The following is a 19,368-nucleotide window of genomic DNA, read 5'->3' as shown; positions in this document are numbered from 1 at the left end:
GCCCCCGCTGGATTCCTGTGAAGCAGTCTAGGTATAGTGTTTGATATGCAAATATTTCAGTATTTATCACTAAAGGGAAAGATTTATGAAAATGACTCGATACCATTAACACACCTAAAATGTTAAAAATAATTCATTAATGTCATAAATATCCAGTGTTTAATTTTCCGATTTTTTTTTTTTTTTTGACAATTGGTTTGTTTAAATCAGAACCCAAAGTCTTCACATTGTATTTGGCTTATATGTCCTTTAAGTCTCTTTTAACTTATGCTTTTCTCATCTCCCTTTTCTCATCTTTGTTTTCCTTGCAACATAATTGTTGGAAGAAACTGGATTGTTCATCCTAAAGAGTTTCCCACATCTGGATTTGGTTGCATTCCTGTGGCAGCAATTAACATGTGTCTCTGTTCCCTTCACCACCTGTAAACTTCTAGTTAGGGCTAGAGGTTTGATCTGATTTTGGTTTGATTTGGTGGGGGGGGGGGGGGGATGTCAAGAACACTTTATAAAGGGTAATAAGTACTTCTATCGGGAGAGTGATGTCCAGTTGTCATTCTTTTTATGTTTACAGTCCTTGATAATTGCCTAGTTCCATTATTGCCATCGGTGTTTACAAAAAGGTAATATTCTAATTATATTTTTTTCTTCATCGTTTATTAGCTAGACTATTTCTATAATATCTATTTCTATAATATCCTTGACCTCAAGTATTTAATCACTATGAGTTACAGCTCATAAAAGACAAGCTAAATGCTTGTTTCTTTCCCTTTATTGACCAGTTTTCAGAATAAGTTGGCTCACTAACGTCTTCTAAAGGTGAGCAATGAAATTATTTAAAAAGTATCATTATAATCTCATGGATTTTAACATATTTGATGTGTTTGATCAATTGCAGTTATTCTTATTGATGCTCAAATTTAGGAACCTCCTCAGGTTGGCATGTCCTTTGATATGTCATTTTTGACATGTCTTATCAAGCTTCCTCACTTTTTGGTATGACGAGATGTTCAGGCTCGTTTTATACATTTCTTGCCCCAGATCTCAAATCAACCATTTCCCTAAGAAGCCCTGGAGACCACAATCTGGGTAGTTGTAGTATTTATTTCTATGAGGTTGTTCACTGTTTCTGAGCTTTTTTAGTGCACAAAACTAGGAAATGCCCCTTTTTAACGAGAAAAATGCACTATGAGGTCATACTGATATTTTCACTTCAAATTTAGGAATATAGAGTTTTACTTCTTTGATTTTATAGTTTTTATTTTCTTTTTGCTAAAAATCTAGGTCCTTCCTTTTAGAATACTATAATATTTCAGAATTTTTACTGACAATTTGGTCAATAAAGATAATGTACGATTTTTTTTGCTGTTTTTTTTTTTTTTTTTTCTTTCCTTGAGATTATGTCCCACTAGGGGTCAAGTTGCAAATCCCACAGTCAAATTATTATGCTTTAATATCACTGCTGCTCAAAATATTAAACAATCAGTTGGAGCCAATCAGCCCCCTACTGTGCTATGATCTAACTCTTTAGTTGTTGGAGTGTGGAGAGATTGAGGGAGGGTATTATCTCAGTTCACTGACCCATATAAAACTGTTCCAATTTTTTAAAAACTGGGAATGCTGTACTTTGCATATTGGCTTATTACAAGTCTTAAAATCTTTGAGTTCCCTTCCAGACCCAACAGGAACCTATACACTCTATTGAGCTGCCCTTTTCCAGCTTCTTTACCTTATTAGGCTTTATTTATACATATAGCTGAAAATTTTACAGTAACACAAATGACTATTACATGGCTTTGGAACTTCTGATTAATAAAATAAACAACAAAACAGAAATGTGAGTTATGACTCTTAGGAAGTAAAATTAACAGTATTTGGAACCAATATGATTAGATACCCAAAACAAAACAAAACAAGAAATTCTTAGATAAAATAGCAAATTGTGAGTGCAAATTTGTTAGGCAAGCAGGTCTAAAAGTCTATTGTGGAGCCAGCTATAGTGTTAGTAGGCCTGGATCAATTAATTATAATTGAAATTAAATATAATTAACTATACTATTTTCAGCTGTTTTGATTTAATATCACTAAAGTTACTTAAGAATTACTATAGTGGATGTCAGTGATGCTGCCTTCCCTAACACCTCTTTCCTAAGAACTGGTATCCTCCTCACCCGCTACCACCCACACAGCTATAGGCAGAACTGTCCTGTGCTTACATGACACCCCTCCCCGCCCCCATCACACCTGATGGATCCAAGGATAGGTACCTGGCATAGCTGGTACAATCAGAGGCTTTCCTCTGGATTTTTCAAACTGGAATTAAGAAAGAGAGTAAGAACATAGCTATTAAAGGACACTGACCCAAAATGCTGTCTGTGTCCATGTTTTCTGCTTTGTGGGGAAATCCTGTCTGCAGTGAGAGCAGATAAAGCTGGTGTGCAGACAGGAGCCTAGTCAACTGTCAAAGGGAATTTTGATGGCAGTGGTGTTTCTGAAGTTGTTCTGCGGCCCAACTGCAGCCCTGCCCATCTCTTAGGCTGTTTTTTTAACTCTTCCCTGGAATCCACAAGCCAATAATTTCTATGCCAAAGGTAATTCAAATTAGATTTCTGTCACTTGCTATCAAAAGAATTTCCACTTCACTGACAAAAGGAAATGCATATAATACATTTCCCATAAGTAATAGATTTATATTTGATTAATGTCTATTTTATTGTATCATACACAAATCCTCTCAGTTCCCCCACTATTAGCAATAAAAAAGAAATTCAGAATGTTAATGGATTTTAGATGACGTGATTTTTTTTAAACTTAGATATTCATAGTCTGGTACGTTGTGGGAGAAGGCAGAACATAAATCTGGAAAGGTAAATTGAGATTAGAACATACAGGGTCTTAAATGTCATGTTAAGGAGTTTGGATGTTATCTTGTAGATAGAGGGGATCAAGCTGGAAAGTTTTCAAGCAGAGAACTGATATGTTTGGATCTTTAGGATATTTGGATAGGTAACTCTGGTGGCAATGTGTAACTTTAAATGGGAAAAAAGTTGGAAACAGTTTAATAGGTCCTCATTCTGGAGACCTAATCACTCACTCACAGGCTATTTCAGGTATCCAAGATCTAATTGATAAAGGACTCACCTACGTAGGAAAGTTATCCTGAAAATGGTTGAGAGACAGAAGGCTTCAAGAGACATTTCAAAATTAGACTTGACACTACCTAATGAGCACTTGGACACAGGGAATGAAAGTGAGAAAATGTAGAAGGACGGTGAATATGGTGATACCATCAAAACAGGGGAAGGAGGAGGAACAGATGTGAGAAGACACTAATTTAACTGCTCATCACCACTGATGTTTATGGTCCATTTTAGCAGGTATGGGTGCTACGCGTCCATGTAGCCCTCAGTCTCTATCATTTCAAAGACAACTACAATATGATTGTATCTTGGCAGGTTGCTTGTACTTGATTGGAATTCCCCCACAATTAGAAGGCCAAGGAAATCATTAAATTCTAGAAATAGGATTCCTACTTGGTCTCTGATAAGAAAAACATTATTTTGGTTTTGTCATGCTGGTATGTATTGATCTGGTAGACACCTTTGACGTAATGAATGTAATTAAAATAATAATTATAGCCAAACCGAAAATTTTGTATATCACACCTCAGAAAGAATACCATCAACTCATTGTCTACTTTGCTTTCCTCCACCTTAGAGGTAAAGGAATTACAATTTTAAATTAAATTGAAAAGAACATGATAGGTGATACGAGGCTCAGATTTTCAAAGTAAATATTTCTATGTTCAAAGCCATTGACCAGAAGGTCCACATCACCATACCTTTTCTGAGGAACTAACACATTTTGTCCACTTGATTTCTAAAACAAAATTATCAAGTGCTATCAATGTAACTTGTTATGTGTTAAAAACAGAATTAGACCCAATCCCGATTTGCTCACTGCCATTCCAGTATTTTTTGAAAACTGCAAAATCCCAATTTGTGAATTGTGATTTTGCCAAAAGTGAAATCTCAGCCCCTCATAGACTGGGAAGTAACTGACATCTTTGTAGTTCCGACAACTCTAATGAGCTACAGGAAACATTGGCCAAATTCTGCTCGGTTTGATTTGGTTTCCTTAAATCAGCACTGATTGAGAGAAATAGAAAGCAAACTATGCATGTAATTGAAAATTTTCTAGTAGTCATGTTAAGAAAGAAGTAAAAAGAAACATATGAAATTAATTTCTTTATTAATTTATGTGATGTCCTGTAATGAGGAGATAAGCAAGCTTTAATCATTATCCTGAGCCTTAAAGGTGATATAATCCTGCGGCAAGAAGGTGAAGTTGTACTGTTGTTCTTACCAGGTGAAAGCCAGACTATTTCTGTTGCATTATTCACAGTTATCCTAATAAATGGCTACATATCCCTTTGCATGACAGAAGAAAAATACAAATAGGCACTTCCTCAAGAGTCCCCAAACTTCCTTAAACTATGTCTGAGAACTGATTCATATCTGGAAATTGGATAATGTCCCTCTCTTTTAGACCTGAAAGTTTTTTGTTTGTTTGCTTGTTTGATATATAAATCAAGTAAGACCTTACTGGGCTCATCTACTTTGATTATAGGGACTCCATGAATCAATGGGTGAGGCTATTCGGATTTTCACACTGATCCTACTACCTTTCAAGTTAGCCACATGCTAGTGTTAAATGCTGCTACTTGGATCATGCCACTCTGGGGTCCCCCCATTCCCTTGTAACTCTATAAACCAAGTTCTACTTTAGCCTCTTGCACCATCATCCCTGGTCTACAGAGAACATTGTCCAAAGCACTTTCAAATATACTGACCCTCTCCTTATAGATTTGATTCTCAAGGTCTTAGTGAAGAACATCTTCTGGACCTTTTTAAAAGTTACATTTGAGGTGGGTGGATAGGTGACAAACGATAAATCCACTCCAGCATTCCTGTCTCCTGAAAATTTTTAATTTGTTCTTTTATATGTTACCAATAAGATTTGCATATCAACTTCCTTTTGCGTGAGTCACCACCATTGTGTCCAGATTTCAATCAACCTTTAGCACAACAAAGAATTATCACCAGCTTCTCAAGCTAAAACAGTTAATCTAGAATCTCTTGTAAGCCTAATTTGCAGAATCAGTTCAGTCTAAAATTGTGTCCTCCTCTTCCACACTCAGCATTCTTATAATTGGCACAGCTCTTCAATTTCTTTGATACTTGAACTAACTCTTCCTGAATTTCACTTTGTAGTTGACCTCGTGAAGCGTAGTAGAATATGACTCTAATTAAAGATCTAAAGATAGTGCAAGGTAAGAGCAGGGCATTGGCTTCCTCCTCCTATAAGGTAACTCCTTCAAACTAGGGTGCTTCAGTATCTTCAAACAAAGGAAAAAGTGCCTCATAAGCTGAAGGAGATACTGCTTCAGCTGGCGAGGAAGGCTCAGTGGAGTTGGGATGGGAGTTCTCTAACTTCTCCAAATCCTCCCCTATATAACACTTTCATTTTAAAGACGTAACTCCTTTTGGACCAGCACCTTAACATATGGTCATATAAGACCCCTGGTAAGGAGTTGAATTCAACTAATTTGCAAGTCAGCAAGTACAAATACTGGCTTATAGCTATCTAATTTCTAGGGCTATAAGAGTTTTTGTTTTGTTTTTAACAAATTCACAGTTTGGGTTTCAGTTCTTGTTTAAAGTGAGAATCTAGAAATTTCCACATGTTAATATCTTCAACTGAAGCGGGTAACCTCAGCACACAGCTCTTGAATTCCTCATACCGTTCTTACTGCTCTGTGGCAACAACAGTGAAGTCTTCCACAGTCTTATCTTCACTGCCACTGTAGCCCTAATGTTCCCAGGCATTCATTTCTTTAGCTGTTTCACTGTAACAGTTCATGGGTTCCGAACAGTCCACCTCTCAACATTAATTGGGTCTTTATTATCTTCAAACATCATGAGTAGTTTGAATAACTAAAGTCTCCTGATTTCCCTAAGAGTCTGTTCTTTATAACCAACTCCTCATTACCAGCTTCTGTGCAAGTCAAGATTAGTAGTTGCAAGCATTAGAAACCAACTCCAGGTAGCTTACACAGAATGGAATTCGTTGGAAGAACACCAGCTATCTCACACAATCTATGGGAAAGTTAAAAACCAGGTTCAGGTAAGAGGAGCCAAAAGAGGCTGACAACAGAAAACTCAGCCAAGGACCTCCGGAGGAACACTCTGGTTAGAATGCTGCCAGAACTTGGGCAAGAGATGTCACAGGAAGAGTCTAAGCAGAATGGTTCCAGTGACACTGCCACCGCCGGGCATTCTCTTCTCCTCCATTATTGACATCACCACTATCTCTAAATAACTTGCTGGACCCTTACCTTTGCATCCCCTCCTTCTGGATTCAATGTCAAAATCCCCCTAAACAAACCTCAGTGATACGCTGATGGCCTTGCTATCTAAGAGAGAGGATCTGAGCTTCTTCAGCTTCTACACTGGGAAAAGTGCTGGGATGCTAGGTAACCGACACACACACACACACACACACACACACACACACACTCTCTCTCTCTCTCTCTCACTCAAACACACTCACATACATACGCACACACATCCAGCCCACCACACTTGCGTTTGCTTCTAGACTCGGTGTTCTGTTTTACTGATCTGTCTGTTCGTTTATTTTGTGGCCACTATCATACTGTTTTTATTTCAGCCATTTTATCATTTATTTTTAAATTTGATTGGTTCAAATTTTCTTCTCCTCAAAAGGTTAAAAAGTTTTTTTTGGCTCTCCTCAGCTTAATTTTTCTCAGTGAGTATAAGATCTCCCTCATGTGCTTCCATGAATATCCCATTGGGATTTTGATTGGAATTGTATTACATTTATGAATACATTTGGGGAATAATTTAAAATTTTTACAATGTTGAGTCTTCTCATCCAGAACATGATATATTTCTTTATTTAAGACTTTTTTACTCCTGAGTAGTTATATGGTTGTCTCAACGTAGATTTGGCACACTTCTTAAGTTTATGTTTTTGTTGTTAGGGTAGATGGAATTAGTTCCATTTTATTTTCCTTTAAAAGAGTTTCAAGGCCCTCCTTTGACCCAAGCACAATCTTAATGTCTCATAACTTTACTATGCCAACAGCTCTATGATTCTAATTTCCTCACTAAGCTATGTGAGTCATTGAGCTAAATTATTTCTAGGTTTATTCAACTTTCATTACCAAATTAAATCTTATACTTTGTAGTATAAATTTGAGTTTGAAAGCTAAAAGTAGCAATGTTTTTCAGGGGAGTAAACTACGGAAAAAATATCAAAACAGAATTGGGTAAATTGGAAGATGGTAGCCATTGCACTAGTACCACAGCACCCCCTAGTGGACACAATGAAACGTGGTCTTTATACCAGAATGACCCCAGTCTCTTCCACAGGCAGTTAGAATCTGGAGGAACCTTAGGGGTCAACTTGGTCAACATCTCTGGTTTCCAGATAAGAAAACTGAGGAACAAAAAGGAGAAATGATTGGCCCAAGTTCACATAGCCAACTGAAAGGTAAAATCCAAGATTTCTAACTCTTTTTTCTTCCCTTCCCTTCTTTCTTTTCTAATATGTACTATGCATCTATTATGAAACAGGGTGCTAAGAATACATACATAAAAAATATTTAGTCTTTGCCTTCAAGTCTAATTTTCTTTCTTTCTTTTTCTTTTTCTTTCTTTCTTTTTTTTTTTTTTAAGGAGGGTGCAGCTCACCGTGGCCCATGCAGGGATCGAACCCGTAACCTTGGTGTCATTAGCACCACGCTCTAACCAACTGAGCTAACCGGCCATCCCCAAGTCTAGTTTTCTTTCAAACCTACTTCTTTTATCCATTTTCAGGGACTTAATTTGTTAGAGAGTGATCAAACAACAATGCAGGGGAAGGTTCTCAATCATCCATAAGTTGACTCACAATGTGATTAATTATTGAGATTTGACTGGAAAATACATTTGCAAATGTGGAAACTGCGATTTGACCAGATTCCTATCATTTTATGAAGAGAGAAGACTTAACAAATGCATAACTGAATTCTACTGCAGAAAAAAAAAAAAGACAATAGGATATTGAAGTATTCATGTGTGCCCACCACCTATCTCCAAGCATTATCATTTGTGTGTACTTCATTGAGCAAATCTTTACTGAGGACCTACATGCCAGGTATGTACCAAGCCCTGGGTTTAGTATGGTAAAGAGAACAGATATGATCCCATGGTCTGTGCTCTCATAAATCTTCCCGTCTCCCGTGTATGTGTGTGTATAATTCTCTTCACTCTCACGTAAACTTTTTCCTATTTCACTTTGGCAAGTCATATTTTTAGGTTATAGAAATAAGGGAGTAAACAAACATTTTCTAAAATTACTCTGCCCTACCATAAGGGAAATAAGTAATACGGATTTGGTGCCAGACAGGACTGGAATTGAATCCCAACCCCACCATTTACAGGCTATAAAATAAACTGATTTGCTTCTCTGAAACCCAGTTGCTTCTATAAAATGAAAATAATGTGTATCCCATTTGAGGGGTGATGTTTTATCGTTATCCTTATTAATACCTAAACAGAGACATTACTTCTTGAGTCAAAAGTATGAATTATATATTCCTTTTCCTAAAGTGCAGAAAAATTATCAAAAGAGAAGCATTAATATTGTTCACTTAGTTTCACTAAGAATGTCATTTTCTAGAATTAATACAGAAAAATATTCATGACCATTGCCATTTTAATTTAAAAAATAAAGTGAAATCCTCTAACTATGGCTGCTACTACAACAGCTTTACTTTAAAGCTATTTTCTTCCATGGGTGAGCATGGCCTTATTCCACAGAAACAAAGTCCTGTTATTTCAGTTATGATGAAAAGTTCTGGTATGACCATTATTTATCTGTATCAGGGATTGCTTAAAAAGAGACAACAGACCCAAAATGGAGTAACTTGTGCTAAGGCCCCCATCAGCAAACTGAGACTTAATACCGAACCTAATTGCAATTTCAGCCTCTCCCAGGAATGTAATCTTAATTGATCAGTCTGGAATTTTCTCGTCAGCACTAGTGAGGTAATCCGCCTGTTAGACTTCTCTCACCCCCTAAAGGAAGACGACTGCCTGAAACTATTTGCTGTTTTCCATATCCCTCCTTCTTTTCTGCCTATAAAAAACCCTTTCATTCCATACAACTCCTCAGAGCATCTCTCTATTTGCTAGACAGGATGCTGCCCAATCCATGAATCATTGAACAAAGCCAATTTGATCTTTAAATACACTCAGTTGAATTTTGTTTTCTAACAGGATCTTTTAGTAAATTGCGTCTAAATCTATCTCTCCATCTATTTAATGGTTTGACAAAGGCAAGAGTCATGTTTAACTCAGCTCTCCCTGTTCTCCATACCCAATGGTAGCTTGTACAGAATTAGAGCATGCTAAGTAGGTGCTAAGTGAAAAGACCATCTTATGTTCTATTTGACGTGTAAGCTCAGAGAGAAAATCTAGCCTAAGTTATAGGTAAAATTATTTTGTTTTACCTTGAAGTAGTAATTATCAAACAAATCCTATTCTTATAACATTCCTGCTAGGGGACAAAAAAGTAGTTAAATTCCTCAATCTTTACTCAAACCAAACCAAAGCTTCAAAAATATTTAGACACAGAGAGAAGATATAGGGCAGATTAGGGGAGGACTGGTGTGTTTGCACATGCTGTGCGTGCATAGCTCAGCTTTCCTTCCCTGTTGTAATATTTCCTGAAGTTTGATCCACACAACACCAGTTCTATGAAAAGCCAAGAGTTTCAAGGTCAAATAAGTTTGGGAAACTTTGCCCAGCCTTTTCATCTCTTGCAAGTTCACAGTGTGCATTGGTGAATTAAAGGCTATCAGAAGTCCTGACTGTACTAAAGAAAACTGTTTAAAATTATTTTACCTAGCATTCCCCAAATGTGTTTGACCAATATTTTACCTGTAAATATCCTGCAAAACTAGTCGGTTCTGTGGAACACACTGACTTCAAGAAACTGCCCCACTGTGTTCAAAGGACCCCTTGTTAAATTACAAGAAAGAAACAAAACAAAAACTGTATTTTATATATAAATTCTTCAAGACTGAGAACGTGAGCATTTCCAGCAATGTTTTAACTATGGAAAAATGACACCACTTTGGATGCCCCAGACATTGACACAATTGAATTTTACTTGTGTAAGAAGAGGTCAGTTTGAATCCAGGAAATGGCTCCCCAGCAATGCCTGGAATGTTGTCATAAAAACCGATAAACAGATATCCAAATCCTATTTTGTATCTGGGAAGGATTGAGGGCCGGGGGGTTAAAAACATAGAATTATCACCACCAGACCTCACTGATGTTTGTTACAGTTTTGTACAAATCAGTATACAGTATCCATTTTCCCTCTACTCCATCTTGGGACTTCCAGTTTATGTTTGTGTGTTTCTAATTCTTCTCTCTAGATGGCAGCACAGATGGAAAAATCCCAGAAAACCTTGGAGCCGGCTGGCTTCAGCAGCAGCAAACAGCTATCAACAGCCTGCCCCCAACTCACCCTTCCTTTTTTCAAAATGAACACAACCTAAGGTAAGAAGGTTGAAACTTTTTTCAAATAGATTTAATCAGTTATGTGGGGATGGAAAGAATGACAAACTGATATCAGTGAATGAGGGAACTGACCACTAAGCAGCGTCTCTCCTATGCTGATGTGTTTTCTGTATCTTAAAGATGTCATCAATATTCCTGTCGTTCAGAGTGCCGTATAAGCATGGGTATTTGCATCATTACACCGGGCATCTGATACAGCCAAACACCAAGCCACCTGGTTTTCAGTACGTATTGGATTCATGTAAGATATACAATGATGCTATTTACTGACCCTTTTGTCAACCAGTGCTTTGAACCTGCTGTAAAGTGATCACCATGTCACCAGATCCTGCACTGAAGCTTAGGAAGTTAGCATGGAGGCAACACTTCATTAAAAACATGTAACTTATGGTTAAATTAATAATGCAAGAGCAAAGGAGTGGAACACACTTAGAAGATCGTTAGTTTACATCAAAGCCCCACTAAGGATTTTTTAAAACCTTTAATTTTCGTGGCATCATTGACTGTCTTCATTAAACAATAAAATGGAGCCTACAAGCAAGATGTCCACAACATCTGCTGACAGGGAGCACACAGGAAGCTGGCCCCTTCAACGGATGGCACGTCAAGGGCTCCAGAGCACTTCAAAGAACACTGAATTTGTTCATGTGTAATGAACTGGGCAGAAGCTAAAGTGTGACCTTTGCCTTTTAAGCAAACTAAAAAACCTACCATGGGGAGTGAAAATAAACATACTAAATAAACCAACCTCAGGCCAAGTGGATTATGGGTCATATTTAAGAGGAAATCAATTTGCAATATATCAGAATCCTTTTTAAATTCTCTCTCTCTCTCTCTCTCTCTCTCTCTCTCTCTCTCTCTCTCTCTCAATGAAAGCAAATGTTCCAAGAAATGACTCTAAAGATCACATCTTTCCTTGAAGGAATGCCTTTGATACTCCTTGGGTTGGAATTAGTTAATGTTATGGTGAGTCTGGCTATCGGCCTTTCCCAAAGCAACTCCTGGTGCTCGAAGGTTACTGACTACATTTAGAGACAAAATCAAGCCCTAAAAAATGAACAGGCAGAGAGGCACTGAGGTAGGCGGAATATGAGGGAGTGAAGGAAGCTGGGATGCTGGGATCACCCAGCCCCTGGCCTGTGTGGGTCTCAAGGACATACCATCCCACACGAGCCAGAGCTGCAGGCCGGCGGCCCTCGGCTCTGAGCCTTTCCCTGGGCTTGACTCAGCTCACTCCTTCCTGAGACCAGGAGTCATTGAGGCGTGACACACCTGGGACAACAATGAATCCTGAGAGGCCAGAGCCAGTAATTCTCATGCATCTTTGCAGCTGCCAAAACCACCACACCTCAGACCCTTCATGTCCCTGAGGTGTGTCCAAGAGGGAAGCCCTTTCAGTGAGTGATCCCGTAATGAACTCTTAGCCTCCTGCTTCACTCAGCCTCCCACTCCTCCCTGTCCTCCTAAACTTGTCCTCCGTGACCTCAAGAATCCCATGCCATCATCAGCAAAGTCGCTGATACCCCCAGTCTCTTCACTAAACATGGTTTTGTTTTCTAGCCCTAAAGAACCTGGCTTTCACCGCAAACACTGCTTCCTCTGCAGCCCTGACCAGTGGGGCTGCTGAGTCAGGTTCTTTGTGCCATTTCTGTGGATCTCAGTTCTCTGCCTTCTGTGACCCAGGCTACAGCGCCAGTGTGTCACACTCTGTACCCCAGCTGTCGTCTACTGACTGCCTGTCTGTGTCTTTTATTTATTGAAAACATTGGCAATGGACCCACAGTATTCCTTTCCATGCCAATTCTGCCAACAACTTGGCACATCTGGGAGATCCATGAGGCATGCTTGCCCTCTCATTTCCTTCATTCCATCTCTGATTACCTTCTCCATTTTGTTTCAATCACCCAATCCCACGGCCACCCGCAGATTTTGTCATCAAGAAACCACAAGCCATGGGTACCTCTCAACCCGTGACTTTCTGTTCCTCTAGTTCTTCTCATTTGTTTCCACTGTCGATTTTCCAAACTTACTAAGACCTCTACTCTTTCTGTTTTCTTTTTTAGCCTTATCTATCATCCATTTGCCATCTCCTTTTCCTTCTCTACCCAGGAAGGAGTTATTGCTTCATAATGTTAGCCTCTGACTCGTGTCCTCAACTCCATTTCTTCATCATTCTTCTGTTTCATCTGCCTGACAAAACTTGGAACATGTACCTTGAATCCCGTTGTCTGCCTCGGCCACTTCTTTGCCTGGACTGCTGGAGAAAACCACTCCGTCATACATGTTGGTCTGCCCTAATATGCTCAGCACCTCAGGTGGGGCCTCGGTGCTGCCTGCCATCCTGCCACATTTCCCTGACCTACTTACTCTTTCTTTCCAATCTCCAGAGCGGCTATTTCAGGAATTCTCTCTTTCCAAACCCCTATGTTTGTTCTCTCTACCATTCTCTGTAAGTGGTTTTATTTCTCATTCTATCATTCTCTGTAGGTGATTTTATTTCCCACTTAACAAGGTGGAGGTGATAGAAATTATGGGGTATGAGCAGCCTCAGTTTTCCATGCCAACCTATAAGCTTACTTGCATTTTTACCCACCTTGCCTCTTTACTCGACCTTGCCTCTTATTATGAAAGATGGCCCTGCCCCCATCTAATGCCCATCTCTTGACCTGTGCTCTGGATCCCATCGGCTCCTGACTTTTCATTGACCTCACTCTCCGTAATTCTTTCTGACTCTTGTCTATTCAAGCTCTTCCTCTCTACTGGCTCCTTCCTTCTCAGGTTAAAAAAAAGTCACATTCCTCTCCATCTACAGCTCTCTCTCCCCTTGCCAGCTAAACTTCTCGGAAAAGTTATCTCCACTCACTGTTTTAACTTCCTCACTTCCCACACCCTCTCCAACATTGCTTTCTCAACCGGTGATCTCTATGTAGCTAAATTCAAGAGACGCTTTTCAGTTCCCTCTTTATTTGAACTTATGCAACATTTGATATGTCCTTAATATTCTCTCTTTCCTGGGCATTTATGACACCATCTGCATGCTCCCAGATGTTTCTCTCTACCCAGACATTTCCCTGAAGCTTCTGAAGCTTCAGACCCAGAGAGCTACCTTTTAGTCAGTTCTGCCTATGGGTTCCATAGGTGTCTTAAACTGAAACTGAACTCATGTACTCTTCAAACCCACACCTCTTCCTGAATTTCCCCTAATGAGGGCCGAGCACTACCATTGACACACTGATGCAGCTGGAAACAACTTGTGTCTTGTCCCTGACTGCTTTGTTTCTGTCATCTTTCACATCCAATCACATTACTATGAAGTATTTATTTATTTATTTTTAATTTTTTATTGGGGAACAGTGTGTTTCTCCAGGGCCCATCAGCTCCAAGTCTTTGTCCTTCAATCTAGTTGTGGAGGGCACAGCTCAGCTCCAAGTCCAGTTGCCGTTTTCAATCTTTAGTTGCAGGGGGCGCAGCCCACTATCCCATGCAGGAATTGAACCAGCAACCTTGTTGTTGAGAGCTTGCGCTCTAACCAACTGAGCCATCTGGCTGCCCCTCCCGAAACTCAGAGGCAGCTCGTTGTCTTCAATGTAGTTGTGGAGGGCGCAGCTCACTGGCCCCTGTGGGAATTGAACCGGCAACCCTGTTGTTCAGAGTTCGCGCTCTAACCAACTGAGACCCCTGGTTACCCTATGAATTCTTGATTCTGCTCCTCCTGTCCTTTTGCTTATCTCCTCTCTCTGCTACCATCGCGTCTTACCTAAACCCCTGGTCTTCCTGGTCTCATTCTTTCTCTCAAACGATTCCCCCAAATGGAAAAAAAAAAAAAAAAAGGCATTTCCCCACACAGTTGCTGTGTCATTGTAACAAGCGAGAAACCTCACAGGTACAAGGGTCCCCAAACACTCAGGTATGCAAAAATGGAGCAGTTTTTCCTAGAGTAAATTGATTTCAGAGTCTGAACCTCCAGCCTTCTTCCTGACAGACAACTTATTCTCGATTCTCAAGTGAATTCAGTGATTCATCTGAAACTGAGATTACATAAGTATTTCAGTTCAGAATTCCATTCCAGACCTTCCCTCCCCTCTTCCTGTCTCTTACTCTTGGTTCTCCTTGAGCTGGCCGCCAAGGGAAGTGGAGAAGAGGCTGGAAGTCCATGTGTGGTTGGCTGCGTGTTGTGATGGAGAGGGAGCCCTCTGTCTAGTCTCATTGGGCTGGTCCTAATGTTGGTAGGAGCTGCTAGTGCTGTCCTTGTCTGTCCTCCCAACACAGGTCTCTTGATTTGGGGGCCCTGCTGGCTCTTATAGGTGGTGATGGGTTAGCAGTCGTCATGTGGCTTCATCTCTCTGAGGGGCAGCCGCGTCCCCTGCATCCACAGCGAGCGATTCAGGAACATCTCTCTATCATCGAGCACGTCTTCGTCTCAGTCAGGTCATTGCTTCTCCCTCTCAGCACAGAGGGGAAATGCACAATTCACATTTACACATTTGTGTGAATTGTTTGATTTCATCAATTTAATCTCTGAGTTAAAATTGTATTTGAATTTTGTAAGGTGGAGTCCCAGTCTCTCTCAGCAACAGACTATCTTCACAATAATGAATGTGCTTTCCACTCTACTGACAAAAGAGTCTGGCGGGGGGTGTGTGTGTGTGTGTGTGTGTGTGTGTGTGTGTTGGTGGGGGTGCCAGTGTGCAGGTTGGCAGCCGAGAACCCAAGGAGAGAGATGAATGGAGAGAGTACATTCCATTAATACTTCACGTATCATCCTGTCACATGTTGTGTCAAAATCATAAATCTGATCAGGTCATTCATTGCTTAAAGCCTGCCTGTCGCTTCCCATTGCCCTTAGGATAAAGTCTAAACTTTTAAACTAACAAGTTAAGATGTGTCTCCAGTTTACCACTCCTGCCTCATTTCCTGCAGTTTCCCCTCTTCTTTCATTTCCATGCGCTCACCATGGTCTCTCTTGCCTCTGGACTTTCTCACATTCCTAGAACACTTTCTCCAACTTTTCCCTGTACCGGGCTAATTCCTGCACATTCCTGCGGTCTCAGGTGAAAGGCCACCTCCCCGGGGAACTTTCCTTTGCCCTCCCTCCCACCCCATTCTAGGCACATAAACCTCCTCATGTCATAGCGCTTCTCGTATCTTAATTTGCTTGATTTGTCTGCTCTCCCACTAGACTGTAAATGCTTTTAAGGCAAGGCTATTTCTGCTTTGATCACTGTTCACCCTCCAACACCTAGCCTGACATATGCTCAGTGCTCAATAAATATTTGTTAAATAAAAAAAAAAAATGAATGAATGAAGAAAAATCTAACACGCAAGCCAGATATTACCTGGCCTCCTGTGTACTGTCTTTTGCTTTAAAGCAGAACTCAGTACTTTATTTTTTCTCCAAAAGCAAATCAATTCCACAAAGCAGAGGTGAGCAATGTAAATTTGACTGAAGATTTAATGAAGAAACAGAGGAGGGGATTTAAATGACAGGCATTTCTATTCTCCCTTTAATATCCCTCTTTGGCTTCCAACTTTGGGTCTTTCTCTCTTGTGTCGCTCCCTCCTCCCCCACCTCCGACACCTCCTCTACTTCCCTTCCCTAAGGAAGTATCCCTCTGAAGGGACTGTCTAGGATGAACTGGAAAGAGATAAGGCTAGTATCAGTGAACACCATTTGGGAGACAATTGAATGAGGCCAGGCAGAGATAAAGGCCTCAGTTAAGAAAATGACAAAATGAAGAGGAGAGGGTGGGTTTAGGAGATGTTTGGGAGGGAAGAGCAACAAGATGTGGTTACTGAATGGACTGGGGTAGAAGAGAAAGGAAAGAAAAATATAAGGTGCATATAGGCATTGGTGACTGTGAAAGAAAGGAAGGAAGCGAGGCAGAGAGGGAGGGAGGGAGAGGGAGGGAGGGAGGGAGGGAGGGAGGGAGGCACAGAGGGAGGGAGGGAGGGAGGGAGGGAGGGAGGGAGGGAGGTTGGTTGGTTAGAAGATAATGAGTGAAAGAGTAAGGATTAAGAGTGCCATAGGATTAGAATTATTAACAAGGGAAGTAGGAGAGGGTATTAAGCAAGGGAGGACAAATGTAAGGATTATTACCTCTTGAGAGTCTGAGATTAGAGACCAAAAGTGGTACTGGCACTAGTCGACATAACTGTATGATTTTCTTTAATATCTTGGGTTATGAATAGCAAGAGCTGAGAAAATGAGTGATGGATTGATCCAAGACTTGGGATTTGCTGGGAAGATGGGGCAGAAGGACCCCAAGGGGATTGATGATGCTATGACATGGTCAAAGTGACGGACAATGACATCTAGGCTCAACAGTGCCAGAAGCGAGCCAGGATGGTGCTGATAGATTGCAGAGAAGAGTAGAAGATTGGTCCAGAAATTGGATGTTTCGATATAGTGAAGAGTAAGGAAGAAAAGTAGCCTACTAAGAAACAGAAGATGTAGAACAAAGAAGGGACCATGCATGATGCAATGTTTGCAGGGAGTAGGAATCCCCCGACTCCAGGACCCAACAGGAAAACAAACACTGGAAAGGAGAGGGTTCCCTTTTTCCTCTGAAGTGAGAGGGAAAGAGAAGAGGAAACGTCTTGTTTAACTGTCTCTGAGCAGAGAGAGGGGATTCACATTGTAGATTTTTATTTCTTCTATTAAGCAAGATGGGAACGTGATATGTGCAGGAGGTGGGATCGGGGCTTGAGAGACGTAGGAAAGATTTAGAAAAGGAGCCGTGGGGAATGTGGTAGGAAGGCACCTACCTTGACTGAACAATTAGAGAACTGACTTTTAGTAGTGAGGACTCAGCTGGACTCAGCCAGCTGACATGGGCTTGGATCAGATTTCTAATTTTCTCCAGCAATATCTCCTGTCTTGGGGCAGAAACAGAAAGTACTGCATGGCGAATTTCATTCAGGTCTGAAGATTGGGAAGACAGGAATGGATGAAGGCCCAAGGAAATGAGGGCCTCTATCAGGATTATTGCTGAAATTGTCAACCTGGTAATAGGCTGAGAGGACGGCAAGAAAGGGCTGACGGGTCCTTAGCAGTACAGTGACGGGTGAGGTGGCAGGGTCTCAACAAGGAGGATGAACACCAGAGTCGTGCAGACATTTTCTCCATAAAGTGAATGCCCCTTGAACTCATTAACTAAACTGGCATTTAAATCCAGCACTCTCCCAGGTCGGGCTATTCGGCTTTGCTGAGCATTGATAAGCTTCTGTGAACCCTCCAGGGCAAGTGAGGCATGATGCATCTTCCTCGTCTGGACAAGTTTGGTCTGGCCTCCCTTCTCCTGCTGCAGCAGGCCTGAGCTACGTGCCAGGATTATGCATCTTAGACTGCTTACCGCATTCCAGAATGTGTGGCTCCCCCTAATCCCGTCTTTTCGGCTTTTAGGGCCCTGCCTGACCCTTCCTTCTGTGCCCCTCGCCACAGGGTACGGGGTCGAGAGGATGCGCCCACTCAGAACCCATATCCTCCCTTCCAGACCACTCGCTGGATACCTGGGACCACCTCCGAGCCCCTTGCCCAGAGTCCCCAAGTCCACTTCCAAGGCCTGCCTCCACGTCTTCCCCAGCCCTGTCTTCCCAAGGGCAGACTGTGCCACTAGTGTGTGCATGCCTCTGCCTGACGATGGCCAAGGGGAGCCTGGGAGGTGGGCACAGAGCATGGACGTGTGGGCTGGGGCATCGCACTCGTGCATGTGAGGTCCTTCTCAGTCAGAGCCGGGGGTGGGAAGAGAACGGGCGCAGCTTCTGCCTAGGCTGCAGCCCCCCTCACGCTCCACGTCCGGGTGCAGAACTCCAAGGACTCCAAGAATTCCACATTCATACTTGGTCTTCAGGTCGTCAGGAAGATCGAGTTATCAAGTTAGGAGAATAGGACGTATTTTATTTGTAACTTTACATAGTTACACAGGTGGAATGCAGGCTTCCATTTGACTCTTGCCCTTGGTCCCTCGGTTGAGGCAGCCCTGGCTCCCGCCATGTATTCTTTACCTGTTGTGAAGCTCTTCGAAATTATTATTCTGAGTTTATTTGACATATAGTTAGACCCAAACTGTATCCCAAGATGGTAAAAAATAAAAATCCATTAAAATTTCTGTTTGGATTTCTAAAAAGTTTTGGTAGCCTAAGCCCTTTCTCCAGTTGTTAATATCTTTGAATGTCCTTTGATAGAGTGTGTTTCCCTGTTTTACTAATTTTGATATTTAAGTTGAATTTCCTAAAAGAATCTGTGAACATTTTTATCCTGCTATGACATTCGGGGTCCACAGCTGGGCCTTAAGTATAAGCCCTGTCAGATAAGCAGACGCTGGAACAGAGCTTTCACGTATCCTTTTTGATCCTGAGAAGCTATCACATCTTTTTCTTATGTTCCAGATGCTCACTGACACATTCAGTCTGACTAAGGCTAGATTTGAGGCCTGCTCTGCAAATCCGTGCACTGTATCTTCATTGCTTCATTATCAGAACTTAATCAGAGGAGTAGAATCAGGTAAAGCTGAAAGTGCACAGTCATTAAACTACAGAGGAGAGAGGGGAGCGAGCCTCCGGATTGCTTTACATGCCTGCTCTGCCAGCTCATATCGTTCCATTTTTACCTTGACACACCCTCTTACTACATCTTGGATCTCAGAATGGGAGGTGACCTCTTGGGAGAGTCTGTGCTAGGACCTTCCTAATAGTAGTTTGCAATCTGCCAACA

General features: G+C 41.2%; 1 protein-coding gene across 1 annotated transcript in view; it reads left to right on the top strand.

Moving 5' to 3' along the window:
* LOC141571016 (uncharacterized) overlaps positions 1 to 11,402 on the top strand; it is a 40,761-nt gene extending 29,359 nt beyond the window's left edge. The window contains exons 4-7 of the mRNA XM_074329497.2: positions 7,455 to 7,575; positions 7,761 to 8,220; positions 10,511 to 10,634; positions 10,776 to 11,402. The gene's annotated coding sequence lies outside the window, so the exon portion shown is untranslated. The remainder of the gene's footprint in view (positions 1 to 7,454; positions 7,576 to 7,760; positions 8,221 to 10,510; positions 10,635 to 10,775) is intronic.
* The last annotated feature ends 7,966 nt before the right edge of the window (positions 11,403 to 19,368 follow it).

Source organism: Rhinolophus sinicus, chromosome 17 (genome assembly GCF_057876585.1).
Source record: "Rhinolophus sinicus isolate RSI-liver-muscle chromosome 17, RSI-T2T, whole genome shotgun sequence".
In the NCBI taxonomy this organism is placed as follows: domain Eukaryota; kingdom Metazoa; phylum Chordata; class Mammalia; order Chiroptera; family Rhinolophidae; genus Rhinolophus; species Rhinolophus sinicus.
This window is presented reverse-complemented; position numbering and strand designations above follow the sequence as displayed.